Source organism: Podarcis filfolensis (genome assembly GCF_964270895.1).
Source record: "Podarcis filfolensis genome assembly, chromosome: 8".
NCBI classification, from domain to species: Eukaryota; Metazoa; Chordata; class Lepidosauria; order Squamata; family Lacertidae; genus Podarcis; species Podarcis filfolensis.
Window position 1 is genome coordinate 1582552 of NC_139611.1, and position 17445 is coordinate 1599996.

Here is a 17445-nt window from a genome sequence, read left to right on the forward strand (position 1 = left end):
ACAAAATTATTGGATTTAGAAGGATTTGATAACAGATTTGGGGGGCACGCGTATTTATGGTTGGAGAAAAAGAAGAGTCATAAAGCTTTTGAAAACCACATCTTCCGAAGATCGTTAATTGAAGTATGGGATAGATAAAAAAATTTATTGGAATCAGGAATTCCACACTGGTTGTCCCCACTAGAGGTTATGAGTGTTAAGAAAACTAATATGAAAGGGAATTGGATCACTTACGGAGAATTGGTGGTTAAAGAAGGAGAGAAATGGAAAATGAAGCCATATGAACAAGTAAAAGAATATGTATTCGATTGGTTGCACTACTATCAGATAAATGATATGTTTAAAAAAGAGTTGAAAGAGAAGGGTTATATAGAAAAAGACTCAAAATTTCAAACAGAAATAGTGAATAATGATTGTAAGATCATCTCTAAAATGTACAAAATGTTATTGGAATGGTATACGATAGACGAGGAAGTTAAGTCGGTAATGATTCACTGGGCCAGAGATTTTGGTTACAATATATATTTTGAAGACTGGGCTAAAGTATGGAATGATAACTTGAAGTTTACAGCATGCACCACCTTAAAGGAAAATGTTATGAAAATGGTATATAGATGGTACATTACACCTGCTAAATTAGCAAAAATGTTTAAAAATTGTAATAAGTGTTGGAAATGTAAAGAGAAAGAAGGAACATTTTTTCACATGTGGTGGGAATGCAAGAAAGTGAGGGGGTTCTGGGAGATGATATATAATGAGTTAAAGAAGATGTTGAAATATAATTTTGTAAAGAAACCAGAAGCCTTTCTTTTAGGAATAACAAGAAATGAAATAAATAGAAAGGATCATAAACTCTTTCAGTATGCAGCAACTGCAGCGAGAATATTAATGGCCCAAAAAGACTATGCAGAACTGGACAAACTATCTGGAAAAATAAGATACCAATGAGATCACAAGTTCATTGAGGATTGGGGAAAATTTTCTGAGTATTTGAAAAGTGTATGTGATGAGCAAACAACGCTAGTGGGTTTTAAAGAAGCTTTGTGAAAGAATAAGGAATATTGCAAGAATGCAAAAATGTTTGTAAAGGTATCTTAAAAGGCGATATTAATTTTGGGAATGCGTAGATAATAAATTCAAATACGGATGATTGTCAGAGAAGCTGAGGGAAGTCCAAAAGAGAAAAATATGTTAATTGGGAATTGTTAATTGGAGATATTTGTGTAAAACTTAATAAAAAATTATTTTTTTTAAAAAAAACAAAGCCCCTGCCAGCCAGCTCCAAGGATCAGCCCCACCAGAAGGGAGTCAGCCTGATGCTTGTATAGAATACAATCCTGTATTAGAAAGAAGGAGAAATAACCTATTGAGCCAAAAAGAGAGAGCTGCCTCTTGTAGTTCCCTTAGCAACGCTCCTGCTTCCAGCGTAGGACTTGGCCGAGCCTGAATGGAAATTGGGAGCTCTGTAAGATGCTCTTAAATAGACTGAAAGCAGAAGGTTTGTTTTTAAAGAACTGGTTCCTAGTCTGAATTTAAGGAGGACAAACAGCCGACAGCTGACCTTCCTCTGAGGTACCAGAGGACATTAGGAAAATGGGAATCTGCCTTCTGTTGAGGCAGACCGTTGATCCACCTAGGTCACTATTGTTTACACTTCCTTCAGCCCCATCCTACAAGTCAAGGATAAGGGAAGTGGTCGTGCAGCAGTGCCTGTGGCGGCACAGGCTGGCTGCCCCTGTTGTCCACAAGAAGCTTCCACTGGCCCATCGAGAGCAGTGCCGTCTACACTCAGTGGCAGCAGCTCCCTGGGGTTTCAGGGCAGGCCAGCCACACCAGGATATGCGGACGACAGGACTTTCTGCATGCAAATCTGATGATGGCCTGTGGCACAGAGCTATAGCTGCCCTTCTGTGACTGAGTTAGACCTTCCCCAGGCTATTAGATTGCATAGTTAGCTGGATAAAGAGTGGCACAAGCAAATACTGACAATAAAATAACAATACAATTACAGTGGTACCTTGGGTTACATACGCTTCAGGTTACATACACTTCAGGTTACAGACTCCGCTAACCCAGAAATATTACCTCGGGTTAAGAACTTTGCTTCAGGATGAGAACAGAAATCGTGCTCCAGCTGTGCGGCGGCAGCAGGAGGCCCCATTAGCGTTAGCTTCAGGTTAAGAACGGACCTCCAGAATGAATTAAGTACTTAACCCGAGGTACCGCTGTATTTTAAAAAACTTATTTGGGCTCCTTTTAAAAAAACCTCATACATACACACAAACACCCACCCACTGTATTCTTGCTTACTGTGTCCTAGTACTGAGTATGAGAAGTAGATCCAAAATCTAGTATTTTGGAGAATGAACGAACTGTGAAGGGTAAAATATACAAAGCAGATGCCCAAGTCCGGCTTAACTAACATGGTCGTCACAAAACTCAAAACTGAACATCTACTGGGTTATTTTGCATTGCATCAGAGTGGATTGTTGCCTTACTATATTGTTTTCTTGTTATACAAGTCTTTTATTTGTTTCCAGAAGAGACCAGCCTCTTTGAGGTACCCACCCAATTCCCTGCCCAAACAAGTGATCCAAAAGAATTGCTTTACAAGATAATAAACCAGCCCTGCTGTCCTTGGGGAACTTCATGCTCATTAAGAACCCTCCTGGGTCGGTCCAAAATCCTACCTAGTGCAGCACCTGTTCTTCCTGGAAGCCCCTGAACTGGGCCTCTCCCTCACAATCCTGCCTCTGATCCTGGAGATAATTCAGTGGCCACTGATAGCTTTATCCTCCACTGAGTTCAGCAACCAGAGCTACACGCACTACACGCAGTAATCCAACTGCAGTTGCACCACAGATTTGCATTCAGGCACCCTTGCATCCTTTTCTCAGCAGTTTTATTTTTTACTCCTTTCTTATTGATCCCCAACATGAAATCTGACTTTTTCACAGCAGCTGTTCAGCATTCACACTGAGCTGTGCACCACAAAGCCAAGATCCCTTTAGTGGTCAGTTATTGTCCATTCAGACCACAATCATATACACACAGGCACGCAAAGTTGGGATTCTCCCTCCACCCCCTGCCTGTGCAACATTTTACCCCTGCATGCATCAAACCCCATTTGCCATTTGGCCTCCCAGTTACTCCTTTAGAGAGACAATCTGGAAAATCCAGCACCGCACAGCTCACCCTGGACTCTAGGCTATTTATGAGGAAGTTAAAAGGCAAAGTGAGACAATACAGATTCTCTGTGACAACTGTCCATACTTCCATTCTGCTTCCTGCTGTTTCAGTTGGTTATTGATCCACATGAGGATGCCTTAGCTCACGGCTGCACCCCATACAAAAACATTTAAAACATGTGGTTCCTCCCCAAGAATCCTGGGAGCCATAGTTTGTTAAGGGTGCTGGAAACTGTATCTCTGTGCCAGGTAAACTACAGCTCTTGGGTGGCAGAAGCCATGCGTTTCAAATGTGTGGTGTGGCTGTTACCTTCGTTTACTCAGGACGGGAGCCTTGGGTGAGGGATTTCATGGAAAGAAAGCTCTCTAGATTTCTCATCACCTGAGGAAGTGGGGAGGCTAACAGGCCTTGATACCAGCATCTCACTGGCAAACATAGTAAACGCAATAAACAAAATAAATAAAACAGCATTGATTGTGAACAGGCTACACAATAGCAGCACCTGACTGGGACACTTACAAAATTCCTTGGCCCATCTGTGTCCTGTGCTGACACAGGGCTGCTCTGGGGGATCCACCCACTGCAATGGAGCCCACTACAAAACCTTAAGTGGGAGCAACTGGGCATCACACTGATGCATCTGGACAGCCTGGCGTCTCTCTTCACTGCCTCTTTATCTCTCTTCTCATTCAAAGGTTTCCTGCCCTTACAGTCTTCGCATTATGGGTACGGCTCACTAGCAATGTATCAAAAGAGAGCACAAACACATCTTTCAAAGTGTTGCTTTCTAGAAAGGACTCAAATAGCAAAGACTTGAAAAGGAATAGCCATCCAGAAATGGCATAACAGAGAGTCCGAGAAATTGGCTTTAACCAAAAAACCAACCCAGAAGTCGTGCCTCACCAGAGGACGAAAGACAAAGGAAGCATTCTCTGCAGTCTGGTGAACCTTTGTTGCCTTTACAAACAAAGGAGAAGATAGTAAATCCAGTGCCAAAGGCCAGTGGCGTAGCGTGGGGGGTGCAGGGGGGGCCGGCCGCACCGGGCGCAACATCTGGGGTTAGGGCAAATCCACGGGTTAGGGGGCGCAAATTACTTGCCTTGCCCCGGGTGCTGACAACCCACGCTACGCCACTGCCAAAGGCAGTTTAAAACCATGTGGACTGGATGGCCTTTTGGGAACATCTATTTTCTGCAAAGGCAGCCAGAACCCTCAGAAAGACAAAACAACATTAAGTGACTCTCAAATTCCTGAGTGCTGTCTGTGCAAAAAGGAGAGGAGGGAGTTTCCCCCCTCCCACTTATATGTACTTGTAAAGATGTATGATGATAATTTGGATATTTTACTTTTAATTATAAACCACTTGGAGGTGGTTAAAAAAAAATTAAGCAGAATATCAGTTCTGTCCTGGATGCTTTAGCTGAGATTCCGGCTTGGCAGGGGGTTGGACTCGATGACCCTTGGGATCCCTTCCAACTCTACAACTCTGTGATTCTATGAAATAGAATTAATTATTTACAAAATAAAGTGTGGCTTTCGGTTCTATTAGCCGTGATGGCTACTTTCAGTGGCACTGAAATCTCCGGAGGAGAGATCAGTTTGTGTCTTGATCCATTTATGCCCGGTGCTCGTGGCAGAAGGCAAAAATGCAAGAGGATGCCGAGGGGGAGACGTGGAAGTCCTCAGGGCATTCGCCCCGCGCACAGAAAGTTAGAGGGTCGGGTTCTGTGTAGGCTTCTTCGGACAAGCCGCTTCCCGCTCCTGGCGAGGCGGGGTCCCCCACAGAAGCAGCCCTCCCCACCTGCAGCCTGAAGTGACGGAGCCCAAGAGAAGCTTCGCCCGTCCTCCCGGGAGGCGGCGTCGGGGGCTTCCCCGCCGAGGGCGGATTCGACCACGACGCCCCGGCGCCCGGGCTCGCTCGGGGCTGCCAGCCGCCCGGAGGGGCTCCCCCAGCCCCGCGCAGCCAGGGCCGACGGGGGCATCCCGGCCCCAAGTCCCGAAGGGCCGCCCCCTCCCGGCCCCACGCCTGCTTTCACGCGGCCCCCTGAAGTCTCCTTCCTCGACTCGGAAACAAGCAGCACGTGCGGAGCGCCGTCCCAGTCGGACTCCGGCTCCGCTCCCGCCCCGCGGCCCCCGGCCGGACTCACTCACTCACCTGCCTGCCTGCCTGCCTGCCTGCCTGTCCGCGCGTCGCGCTCCCGTCTCGGCTCCTTCTTAAGACCCGGGGGCGGGGCCAGAAGAGCCCTGAGCTGCCGGCGCCGCCCCGGGGCGGGCGGAGGCCGCCGGCGACCCCCTCGGGCCGCCCCTTTCCTCCAGGAAGGGGCCGGCGAGGCCCTCGATGCTCCCCCGAGAGAGCGCCCGGCTCCGAGGGGGACCCCTTCCCGGGGCGCGGAGGCCGCGGGTCCCTCCGTCGCGCGGCGTCTGGCAGTGGGCCGGGCCGGGGGGTGAGGACCCCTCGGGGGCAGAGAGGCTCCCGGCCCCTTTCAGGCCACTGCGGGGCAGAGTTCTTCCTTGAAGGTTCCGTGGTTACTTTCAGAGCCTCTTGTGATTCGGGCGCGTTACGGAAATTGGGCTTCATTTGAAGAATATGGGGAAAGATTAGGTACCAATTAAGACTATCTGAGCGGGGTAACTTGTATGGTCATTTATTCCAATGAGAAGCAGGGGTGCGGTGAGGTCTCCTGCTGCATTTGGGGACCCCCTTCACTGCCTCCAAGGCCTTCAGCTGAGGACTCCACGAAAACCCCTTCCATGGTCGGCGGGGAGTCAAAACAGGGCGTCATCCTCCACATCCCAGGTGCTGCACGGGCGGAGAAAGTCCAGGCCGACTGCGGCAAAGAGGAAAGCCTTTGACTTGTCCCAATAACTCACTACCAAGAGGAGCCAGGCTGCAAGCAAAAATATTCTGCTGGCTTTTCATGGGAAACTAGGGTGGCGGCTGCAAGAGGCACACAGTTGCTGGGCTGGAGAAGGAGCAAAGGAAAGCAGCGGACCACCGTGTTGTGGCCCAGATGCCTCCAGAAACACTCCCTCTGGGTTTGGGTCATGGCCATGCTAGATGCGTCAAGCAGGAAATGGCTGCCTCAGCACCAAGAGGTTGCCACCTTCTTATTTGTAAGCACACCCTCTGCCCTTGTGCTAATTAAGTTGATGGCTCACCATACCATAGAATCATAAGAGTTGGAAGAGACCCCGAGGGCCATCTAGTCCAACCCCCTGCAATGCAGGAATCTCAGCTAAAGCATCCGTGACAGATGGCCCTCCAACTTCTGCTTAAAAACCTCCAAGGAAAGCAAGGCCACAACCTGCTGAGAGAGTCTGTTGCCCTGTCAAACAGCTCTGACTGTCAGAAAGGTCTTTCTGATGTTTAGTCAGAATCTCCTTTCTTGCAACTTGAAGCCACTGGTTTGAATCCTCCCCTCCAGAGCAGGAGAAAACAAGCCATGTGATAGCCCTTGAGATATTTGAAGATGTCATTCATATCTCTTCAGCCACCTCCTTTTCCAGGCTAAACCTACCCAGCTCCTTCAAGTGCTCCTCACAAGACTTAGTTTCCAGACCCTTGATCATTTGCATTGTCCTCACCTGTCAACGTTCCAGCTTGTCAACATCCTTCTTAAATTGTGGTATGTCCAGAATTGGACACAGTATTCCAGGTGTGGTCTGACCAAGGCAGCAGAGAGTGGTAGATCTGGATTTGTGGGTTGTGATACCAAAAGTCTGAGAAGCCCTTAGGGTGGCTTAACAGGAAAGGGTTATCAAGGGTTATCAATTTCATTCAATGAGCCAGCTGTGTGTGTCACCAGCCTCATTGAACTCATTGGAAGGTGCTAGCCAAGATGTCTCGTTCAAAGACTTGAAACTTTAGTTTAGTAGCAGTGTAAAGTACATAAAAATAGTGCAGAAATCAGAGGCACACACCAGAGGTCTTTCCTTGGACTTAAGGTATGGTTAGGCTTGGATTGTTGCCAAAGCTAAAAAATTAAGCTGTCTGCTTCAAAAAGCACAAAGATGCACAAAAGCAGACAATTTTCCCCTCACTTGGTATCTTCTTCAATTGATTAGTTCATCGGAACAGAGGCAGCAACCACCAGCCACACCTAGGCACATGTGGCAGTTCAGTGCCACTAATGCAGCGGTTTGACTTCACCCCCAGAGGTGCACTCCGTTGTCTCAAGTCAAGACAGACGGAGGCTAGAAAACAACAACAACAACAACACACCAACAGCCGGTGCACAGAGTGAGAAACTACCTAGCAGGAAGGGTTGGTACATATAATTTTTATATTTATTTGCTTCCATTTCTCTTCATTTATACTCAAAGCAGTTAATAAATGGGTGAAAACACAGCATTCACAAAATGTTCATTAGAGGTTTTTAAGCAGAGGGCTGGCTGACCACCTAGCAAGGATGTTGTAGGCTAGGCAGTGGGTAGACTAGATCACTTTGAGATCCCCCCTCTGTGATTCTGTAGTATACACATTAAAGTCAGTTCAGTTTGTATCCCCTTTTACAGCCCAACCCAGAATTGGCTTTATTACTTGTATTTGATGGACAAATACTTGGCAACTTTTAAATTCATCAGTTCAAGACTTATTATTGCTAAAAACTGGAAGGTTCTAAAACCCAATCTACAGTATTACAAAGCTGGCATCAAGAAGTGTGGAAACTAATCTGATGGGGAAATACACACATAAAAGCACAGTGAAAAGGAACAGAGACAGGCAAGTTCACTAGTAGAGGAAAATATAAGTGGAATCAGATTTATTGTGAGATAAAGCATTCTATTGAACTTTCATAAGAATAAGACTTTGGGAAAGCAAACTATTATTGCCAGCATAGAAAGCCAGCAACATCCTGCTTTTCATAAACACATCCTGCTTTAGAAGGCAAGGCAAGAGAGGTTAACTGCCCAGCAGGCATGCAAAAGTGTGTTACAAATCTCCAACAGCCAGTTTCGGTAAACAAAGGCTGCATATGTACCATGCATTTAAAGAAGCCTGGGAAATGCAGGGGTGAACGCAGTTCCCAGCATTCTGAGGGTGGGGGGGATGTGCTTTAACTGTGCTTCCAATATATGGTGTGTGCGCAGCCAAAATTTGGGGGGGGGGGGAGGGCACACTTTTGCGTAGAGAAATAGTGCAAGTGATTTTTTGTAAGCCACTTTGAGATTTTATTGCAATCAAGCAGTATATAAATCAACACATTAAAAAAGGTGTTTTTCACCTTTTCCCTGCCCACCATTTCACAGTTGATGGGAAGGTTGTCACTTTGTGGAAGAAAATATGCTTTGCTGCAGCGATAACCACACAGGAACAACAGGAAAGCTGATTCACCTTAAATCTCACTTTGGATCTCAGCAGCAATTTTTATGCAAAAACTGCAGATCAATTGCTCATCCAGGGAGAGAAAAGGGCTCTTTCCATCAGGAAAAAAGCTGGAACACCCTAGGATGAAATGTCATGCCCTAGCTTTCGCAGGGAGGAAATCCTGGTGAATCTCCAAAGATGACATGATTTCCATGTGTGCCCCATCTGTAGCTTTGCCCACGTCAGTCCTAGGCCTTATCACAACACTGGGGAGTCGTCAGAGGACAGCAATCTGATAGGAGTCACAGAGACACGTAATGTATCTGGATCTAGTTATTGCTCCTAACGGGCAGTGATTCAACAACTAGAATCATGATCACCTTTTGCTCATGCCAAGGAGAAACTGTACAAGTTAACCAATAAGTTGTTGGCATGAAATAAGTAAACAGTGAGGAGGACTCCATTTCCAGTACAAAGAGCCTTGTGACTTGCAATTATACTTTTGAAAATGTCAGGGTACAAATAATAGACTGTTACAACTGGATTTTGAAATGTTACCATGTGAAAGCTTTTAAAAGTTGTGGGGAAGTGGGCTAAGACGGGAGCTGATGACAAATGAGCAAGATAAAGATGTCACAGACATATGGGGCAAATAAATCTAGCATCAGAATTCCTGTAGCTTCACAAAGTGCAACCAGACTCAAAAGAGATATTGCAGAGATGGGGAAAGTCAGAAATGGCACTCAGAATGACCAGGGGACTGGAGCAAATGCAGGGGGGAAGCAGGCAGAAGCTCCAGACAGAATGCAAAATAAATCCAGTCACTGTGGCTCTAAAACTGAACTAATCCTAACATATTCACTCCACTCATTCAAGTTTACTCACAATGAATCACAGAACCAAGACAATAATGCCCATTTACACCACAAAGAACTCGTAACCAGAACTCAGAACTCAGCAGCCAGAAACATCATAACCAGACACTGGTATGACCTGTCAGGAGTAAGCATGGACCAATGGTACCAAATAGTATGGGAAACGGCCTTATTAGAAAAACTATCCAACAAACTGAAACTGACATGGGGACAAATAGAAGAAGACCAACAAGACAGTAACAAAAATCCACCAACAGCATACAAATCAATACAGTGGTACCTCGGGTTACAGACGCTTCAGGTTTCAGACTCCGCTAACCTAGAAATAGTACCTTGGGTTAAGAACTTTGCTTCAGGATGAGAACAGAAATTGTGCTCCGGTGGCGTGGTGGCAGCCGGAGGCCCCATTAGCTAAAGAGGTGCTTCAGGTTAAGAACGGTTTCAGGTTAAGAACGGACCTCCGGAACGAATTAAGTTCTTAATCCAAGGTACCACTGTATGGCTATCCTGATCCAAAACACCCACCCACCCCACTCATACTTGAAAACAAAGACCACCACAGCCAATCACAAATGAACAGCCACACCTTAGGCCACCCCCAACCTCTCTCACCACCAAAGGAACACAAGCAAATAGCAGAGAACTTGCACAAGCGACGCTGACACAAAACCCCATACATATATTAAGTAAAATAGAAACATTGCCACCTGACCCCACCCACCTCTTTCCCCCTCCACCTCTTTCCCCCTAATGTTTCAACAAATGAAACTGATCTGTAAAAAATGTTACTTGAAAAAAGAGAGAGAGACATTGCACATACTTTTGTAAACCAAGAAAATCTTTAATAAAAATACATTTTAAAAAACCAATGAATCACAGAATTGCAGAGTTAGAAGGGATCCAGAGGGTCATCTAGTCCAGCCCATCAGGTCCAATCAGCAAGACTGGGCAGCTTCAAAGAAGACCCCCTCTTGGAACTCTGGCGCTGGGAAGGGAGCTGATTTTTCTGGTGATGGAAGGGGCCCTTCTTCACAACCAGGACGCCAAGTGGAAAGCTGCCGTGTCATTAGCTAAGAAGCCAAATCGGGTTCTTCACTCTGAGCCTGATGCTGGTATCAGAGAAACACAGGCACCTTTCTTTGGCCCCAGGGAACCACACTCCTCTCCCCCTGCGTCACCAGTTCACTGGCACAGAGAGCATGCCAGTCGGGAGGCCACAGAGGCCGTTACCTGTCCAGTTCAGCCCATGATAATGACCTGGCCCACAGAACCCACAAGGGATTCCAAACAGCCCAGCCCTCTGTGTGTCAGGGATTGGGGGGCTGGCCCTCTTAAGCGTCTCAGTGTCATTGCTTCCAGATGAGGGCATGGACTCTGAAGTGGAAGGGTAAGCAGGGCCAGCCCCACAAAGGCTCTCAGGTGAATCTGTGGGGCCAGTGCCCCACCCATTCCTGCCTGGGGATGTGGCACTGCCATTCTCTGACTCAGAGGACTCCGCTGGAGAAGAACAAGAGCGACCTGGGGCTTCCCCCACTTTGTTGCAGTAGATTACTAGATTACTGGAGGAGGCTGGGCCCCTTTAGATAGGGCAACATCTTGCAGCACAGGTGGAGCTAACAATTATGTTGCACCTGCTGCTACTTCTGTAAATGGACTCAGTTTCAGTTTGTTCCTTGCTGGAGCAGCTACAGAGCTTTGTTCTTCAGAGCACAGCCTTCAGAACCTTTACTTACACCCATGTTGGGCCTTGCTGCACAGAGGAACACAACAAACACTCCGGAGAGCTCACTGAAGGCAGAGCAAGTTGTTCCCTAGGAGCTCTCCACGGTGCTGAGACAGCAGGCCTGCCTTGCTCAAAAGTCCTCAGTCCTCAGAGGAAATGGCTCACTTGAGATGTCTTCCCTGCTTCCTAGACTCCGATGTGGGACCAGAACAGGGCGGCAGTCTTCCTTGGAAACATAAGAAATGCACTGGGACTAAACTCGACAAACCAAGCATTCAAATTTGGCCTGTTAGGGTATTTTCTCTAAGCTATGCTCACCTGCCTCACAATTGATGGCATACCTGATGTTAGATGTGAGGGCAGGTAGAGACAGGGCTGCCAGTGCACAACTAGGAGCCTTAAAGAGCACTCCCAACTGTGCACCTGGAAAGGAAAGCAGGTGGCAGATTCCCTGTGAAGCACCTTCTCAGTCCACCCAGGCTGGCCACTGGTTCGTCTAGAACAGGAAGTATACAAGGGCTTCCTGTTCTAGCCAAGCAACAAGATCTCACTGAGTTGCGGTGTTGAACCTGGGACCATCTGTGTGTAAAGCAGATGTTCCAACTCCTTTTTTTTTTTTTTTAACAGAGCACATAGTTAAACTATGGAATTTGCTACAAGATGTCATGGTGGGCATTATTCAAATCAGTGGCTGCAAGTCATGATGGTTGTACGCTGCCTCGGATGCCAGTTGCTGGGAACAAGAGTGAGAGAAGGTTATTTCATTCATGTCCTGCTCTTGTCCCTGACCCTTTCATGGGTATAAATGCGGGGGAAAGTGTGCATGCCTCACTCCACCCATTAAGCACATTAAGAAGTAAGCAGGCTTCGACTGGTCAAGAGCTGGGCCAAAATGGGCAGAGCCACTGAGATAACAGGCACAGCCCAGGCCCTTATTTGTAATTTGCAGGCTGCAATCCTATAGACACTCCCCTGGGAGTAGGATTGAACTCATTTAATTCTGAATATAGGATTGCACTGTAAATGCTATTTTATGAATATTTGACTTTATTTCATAAATTTGAACATATTAGGCTGCCTGCATTTGGGACGTGACTGTTCTGCCTCAGTCCTCCACCTCCAGCCTCTCCAAACTGGTGTTTGTGGTGGATCTATTCTAGTTTATCAGTTGTTCTAGGATGGGCTCTGATTGCTACCATATTGCTGTCTGGGAGGGGGGTGGGCTATCGTACAACAAAAGCTTGACAAAAAAACCACCCTCAGAACATTTGTGGTATGAAAAGTTACAAGGTATGCACTGGTTGGAAATGAATAAGTAGGCCCACCCCAAAACCTTTGCAGGAGCAAACAATACAGTGCTGCTGCTGCTGCTGCAAGGCTATTGAAGAGAAGAAGTCGGTTGCAAATGGCTGCTCAGCAGAGGACCAGCTTCATTGTAAAAGAACCTTGCACAAGAGCTGCATTGACTCCCAGCCTCAGCTGGACACAGCGCAGCCTATAGGTGAAATAGCCATATAACCGTTAGCTCTACACCACAACTGTTTAGAGATGCTAATGATTCCGTGATATATAAATGCCATAAATAAACAAATAAATAAAATGGTGTTGAAAGTGGGCATGTGTATAACCACCCAGATCGCATCCTGAGCACATCCTGAGTGCATAATGAGAAGGATGTCTGCAAGGACCCAGGTACTCCTTTAGGTTCCCCACCACAATACTTCTGGCTACCGGCCTGCAAGAATCCTTTCCGCTTCGCTGCTCAGGGGCAGAACTGAAAAAGAGGAATTTGCTGGTCAATTACAAATTCACATTTTCTCAATCAGCTGCTACTGATGAGTTTCACTGCAACAAAATGCTGCTTCCATTGCTTAATTCCCAAGCCATGTTGGAGAATATCAAAGAACCATGTAATCTTTGTGATATTTTGAGAACTTGCTGTTCCATGAAGCAATTGGATGACATCAGAACCTTTTATCTGTGCAGCACACATCTGAAATGGCATTTCCCAGTAGATATGAATGCAGCCGGAAAGTCTTTCACCCCTACCCCTCTTATCGGTGTCATTTTAACATTCCTTATGGAAGCCAAGGGAGGGGCAAAAGCCTCTACTACTGCATCATCCTCATTCTTTTTTTAAAAAATAAAAGCATAGGCACATAAGAGGAGCCTGACTGCTGGATCAGCCCCACAGCCCATCGAGCCCTGCTTCCTGTTCTCACAGTGGCCCCTGGATGACTCCAGGAAACCCATAAGCCAAACCTCAGTCCATCAGCACTCTCTACGCAGGAGACTTCCAGCAACTGGTATTCAGAGCCCGTTTTTGAGCCCTCTGTTCTTTGTGCCCAAATAAGTAGAAGGCTGGTGTGTTTTTTATTTGGTTTTCAGTTTATCCCCAATTTTAATTCTTGAATGTGTTAAATAGTTGTTTTTAACTGTTTTACCAATAATTGTATTGTTTCATTTTTTTGTAAACTGCTTTGAGGTGTATACATTTTATGAAATAAATAAAATAAAGTGCAGTGCAGCAATGAAGGCAGGTCCCTGTGCTAAGAAGCTTACAATCAACTCATTTACATTTAAGCCTGATACGGAGGGGGGGGCATGTCTTCTTCACCTTCTTCTTCGCTACAATATATCCATTTATTTCTTTTTTTTTTTAGTGAGAATACAGCTATTTTTAATAATTCAAAGAGCAGTTTATTATGTCTATTATAAAAAATATGGAACGCTTCACGAATTTGCGTGTCATCCTTGCGCAGGGGCCATGCTAATCTTCTCTGTATCGTTCCAATTTTAGTATATGTGCTGCCGAAGCGAGCACATATCCATTTATTTCTGAGTCCAATTGTCAATGTCAAAAGGGACTAAAATCTATAAAATTCATAGAAAATCAACGTGCCAATTTGCTCAATTTCTCTAGGACTCCCTGACACCTCCCCTGTCCTCCATAATCCCTCAAGCAAGGTGTCAAGACCCTAATCCTGTCAAATCACTCTGCAAAGCCTTCCCTCCGGGCAATGCCAGGTGGCAGACTATGCATACATGGACCACTGTCTTCTCATCACTGGTACTCAGGATGTGCTTATCTGCGCATATCTCCAGCTCTGCATATTCCCCCTCCCTCCTCCATATGTTAATCCTGTGTAACCCAACTCTTCTTAATGTATTCATGATGTAACTGGGATGTATTTTGCACTGTATTCTGGGACATGGAGGGAAGTTTTAAAAGTTCATGTCACCCCTTTCTCGCTGTTCAATCTCGCCTTGAACCTGTTGCGCAATAAACTTGGATCTTCTGCAGCTTGCTCCTGTCTCTGGCTGAGCTCATTTTCCTCCGCAGGGACCCGCGGACTTAGTCCGACGAGCTGGGTGGCAGAGCAGCCTCGCACCCAGATTTTACAGATGGCGCCCTACGTGATTTTTCCAGTTCCCCACACAATCAGAATTACACGGAGAGGCAAGGACGGCCACATTATTGGTCCATGATATGAAAATGCAGCTCTGGGGCAGACTCAGAGGAACAAGAGACAGAGCCTGGGAGCCAGTGCCCCCTCCTCATGGACCATCCAGGCCAGAAGATGGAGGACTGCCCAACAACCCTGGCTCCAAGGCCAGCCTTCCCGGCCAGCCTTCCCCATTCCCAGGGCTGCAGAATAGGGCAGTGGTCCTTTCAACTCCTTAGAGTGGCAGGGCTAACAGGAGGTATCAGGTCAGTCTCCATAAGGCAGTGCTTCTCAAACTTTGTTCTGTGGGCCACACTTTCAGAATAAAAATTTGCTTGTGCCACACCAGTTTTTTAAATAGGTAATAAATACGTTGTAAAACAAAAAGAAACAACTCCTAGTAGTGCTTGATTTATAACTTGGAACACAACTGTTTTAAAGTATGATCATGGCACATACAGAAAGTATAAAACAATGCAGCTACATAAGAACATGAATCATTCCTAGAGGTCCTGGGCCCTAAGGAAGTTAGATTAGCCTCAGCCAGAGCCAGGGCCTTTTCAACTCTGGCTCCGGCCTGGTGGAACGCTCAGTCTCTTGAGACCAGGGCCCTGCGGGATCTGATTTCTTTCCACAGGGTTTGTAAGACAGAGTTGTTCCGCTAGCAAAGAAAGTGAAATACCTGGGGATTAATTTGACATCTAAGAATGTGAACTTATTTAAAGACAATTATGAGAAATGTTGGTCAGAAGTTAAGAAAGATTTAGAAATATGGTCAAATTTCAGACTTTCCTTGTTAGGCTGAATTGCTGTTATTAAGATGAATGTTTTGCCGAGAATGTTGTTTTTGTTTCAAACATTGCAGATTGTGGATAAAATGGATTGTTTCAAGAGGTGGCAGAAAGACATATCTAGATTTGTCTGGCAGGGCAAAAAGCCCAGAATAAAATTCAAGATACTAACTGATGCAAAAGAAAGAGGGGAGTTTGCCCTGCCGGACTTAAAATTGTATTATGAATCAGCGGCTTTTTGCTGGCTGAAAAACTGGCTGCTTCTTGAAAACACAGACATTTTGGATCTGGAAGGGTTCAATAACAGGTTTGGCTGGCATGCATATATATGGTATGACAAGGTTAAAATTCACCAAGGTTTCAAAAACCATATTGTCAGGAAAGCACTATATAATGTTTGGATTCGGTACAAAGATTTGTTGGAAAACAAAACCCCTAGGTGGTTGTCACCAATGGAAGCTAAGGAAGTGAAAAAACTTAATATGGAATCTAAATGGCCAAAATATTGGGAAATTATAGAACATGAGGAGGGAAAAGTGAAATTGCAGAGCTATGAGAAACTGAAGTCAAAAGTAAGAGACTGGCTTCATTATTACCAGATAAATGAAGTTTTCAAACAGGACAGGAAAATTGGTTTCCAGGTGGAGAGATCAAAACTAGAAACAGAACTGTTGGAACCCAATACTAAGAATTTGTCAATAATGTATAACTTGCTGTTGAAATGGAATACACAGGATGAGACGGTTAAATCAGCTATGATTAAATGGGCACAAGACATTGGTCATGACATCATGTTTGCTGACTGGGAACAGTTATGGACTACCGGTATAAAGTTCACGGCATGTAATGCCTTAAGAGAGAACATTATGAAAATGATTTATAGGTGGTACATGACCCCAGTCAAGCTTGCAAAAATTTATCATACGCCCAATAATAAATGCTGGAAATGTAAGGAAACTGAAGGTACTTTCTACCACCTTTGGTGGACGTGCCCAAGGATCAAGGCCTTCTGGGAAATGATCTATAATGAAATTAAGAAGGTACTTAAGTGTACCTTTCATAAGAAACCAGAGGCCTTTCTCCTGGGCATGGTGGGCCAATTGGTGTCAAGGAAAGATAGGACGTTCTTTATGTATGCTACAACAGCAGCAAGAGTTCTTCTAGCAAAGTATTGGAAGACACAAGAACTACCCACGCTGGAAGAGTGGCAGACCAAAGTGATTGATTATATGGGACTGGCCGAGATGACTGGCAGAATCCGCGACCAAGGGAAAGAGACGGTGGAAGAAGATTGGAAGAAATTTAAAGTTTATCTTAAGAACTGTTGTAAAATTAATGAGTGCTAAAATGTCATGGGTAATGTAAAACAGAATTGCAGTGATAAATAATTGGGTAAGAGGAAAAAGATCAGAAACTGAATTACAAGTACTGAAATTAGGGGTTGCTGGAAAAGTTTAAAACAGGGATGCAGAAAAGGGAGGTATGGGGAAGTCGTGGAAACAAGGTTCAAGAAAGAGAGGTTAAGAAATTATACGTGTTTACATGTTTGTTTGTTTATGTGTCGTCAATTGTTAGTTGTATTGTGTTTTAATATATGTTGTAAAATCAATAAAAATTTATTATAAAAAAAAAGACAGAGTTGTTCCGCCTGGCCTTTGGCTTAGAATCAGTTTGATTCCCTCCCCCTCTTTCTTTTTCCTTTCTCCTCCTGTGATGAGGCTGCATTTTAATGTTTTAATGTTGTATTTTAATCTTGTTTTTAAGTTGTATTCATTCAACTTGTTTTTATTATTGCTTGTTAGCCGCCCTGAGCCTGGCCTTGGCTGGGGAAGGTGGGGTATAAATAAAATTATTATTATTATTATTATTATTATTATTATTATTATTATTATTACTATTATTATTATTATTCCAGAGGCGTTGACTTATGCCCAAGATTGTGTCTGACGTCATGTGCCTGGCCTGCAATGTGCGGGACATTACATTGTCAACCCAGAGCGCTGTGGCTTCAATGGCCAGCAGCCCCTCCTCTCCTGCTCAGGAGGAACTGGCCACTGAAGCTCTGCTCCATGCTTGGACTCCTGCGCCCAATCAGGGGGGCCAGCCAACAGAT

General features: G+C 45.3%; 1 protein-coding gene across 4 annotated transcripts in view; it reads right to left on the reverse strand.

Annotated features, from left to right (window-relative positions):
- PLAT (plasminogen activator, tissue type) overlaps positions 1 to 5428 on the reverse strand; it is a 37460-nt gene extending 32032 nt beyond the window's left edge. Inside the window, exon 1 of one of the 4 annotated variants that reach the window (XM_083629489.1) lies at positions 5345 to 5428. The gene's annotated coding sequence lies outside the window, so the exon portion shown is untranslated. Of the gene's footprint in view, positions 1 to 1266; positions 3944 to 5344 lie in introns of those variants that run through there. The other 3 variants (XM_083629486.1, XM_083629488.1, XM_083629487.1) reach the window with 3 other exon arrangements.
- Between the last annotated feature and the right edge of the window lie 12017 nt (positions 5429 to 17445).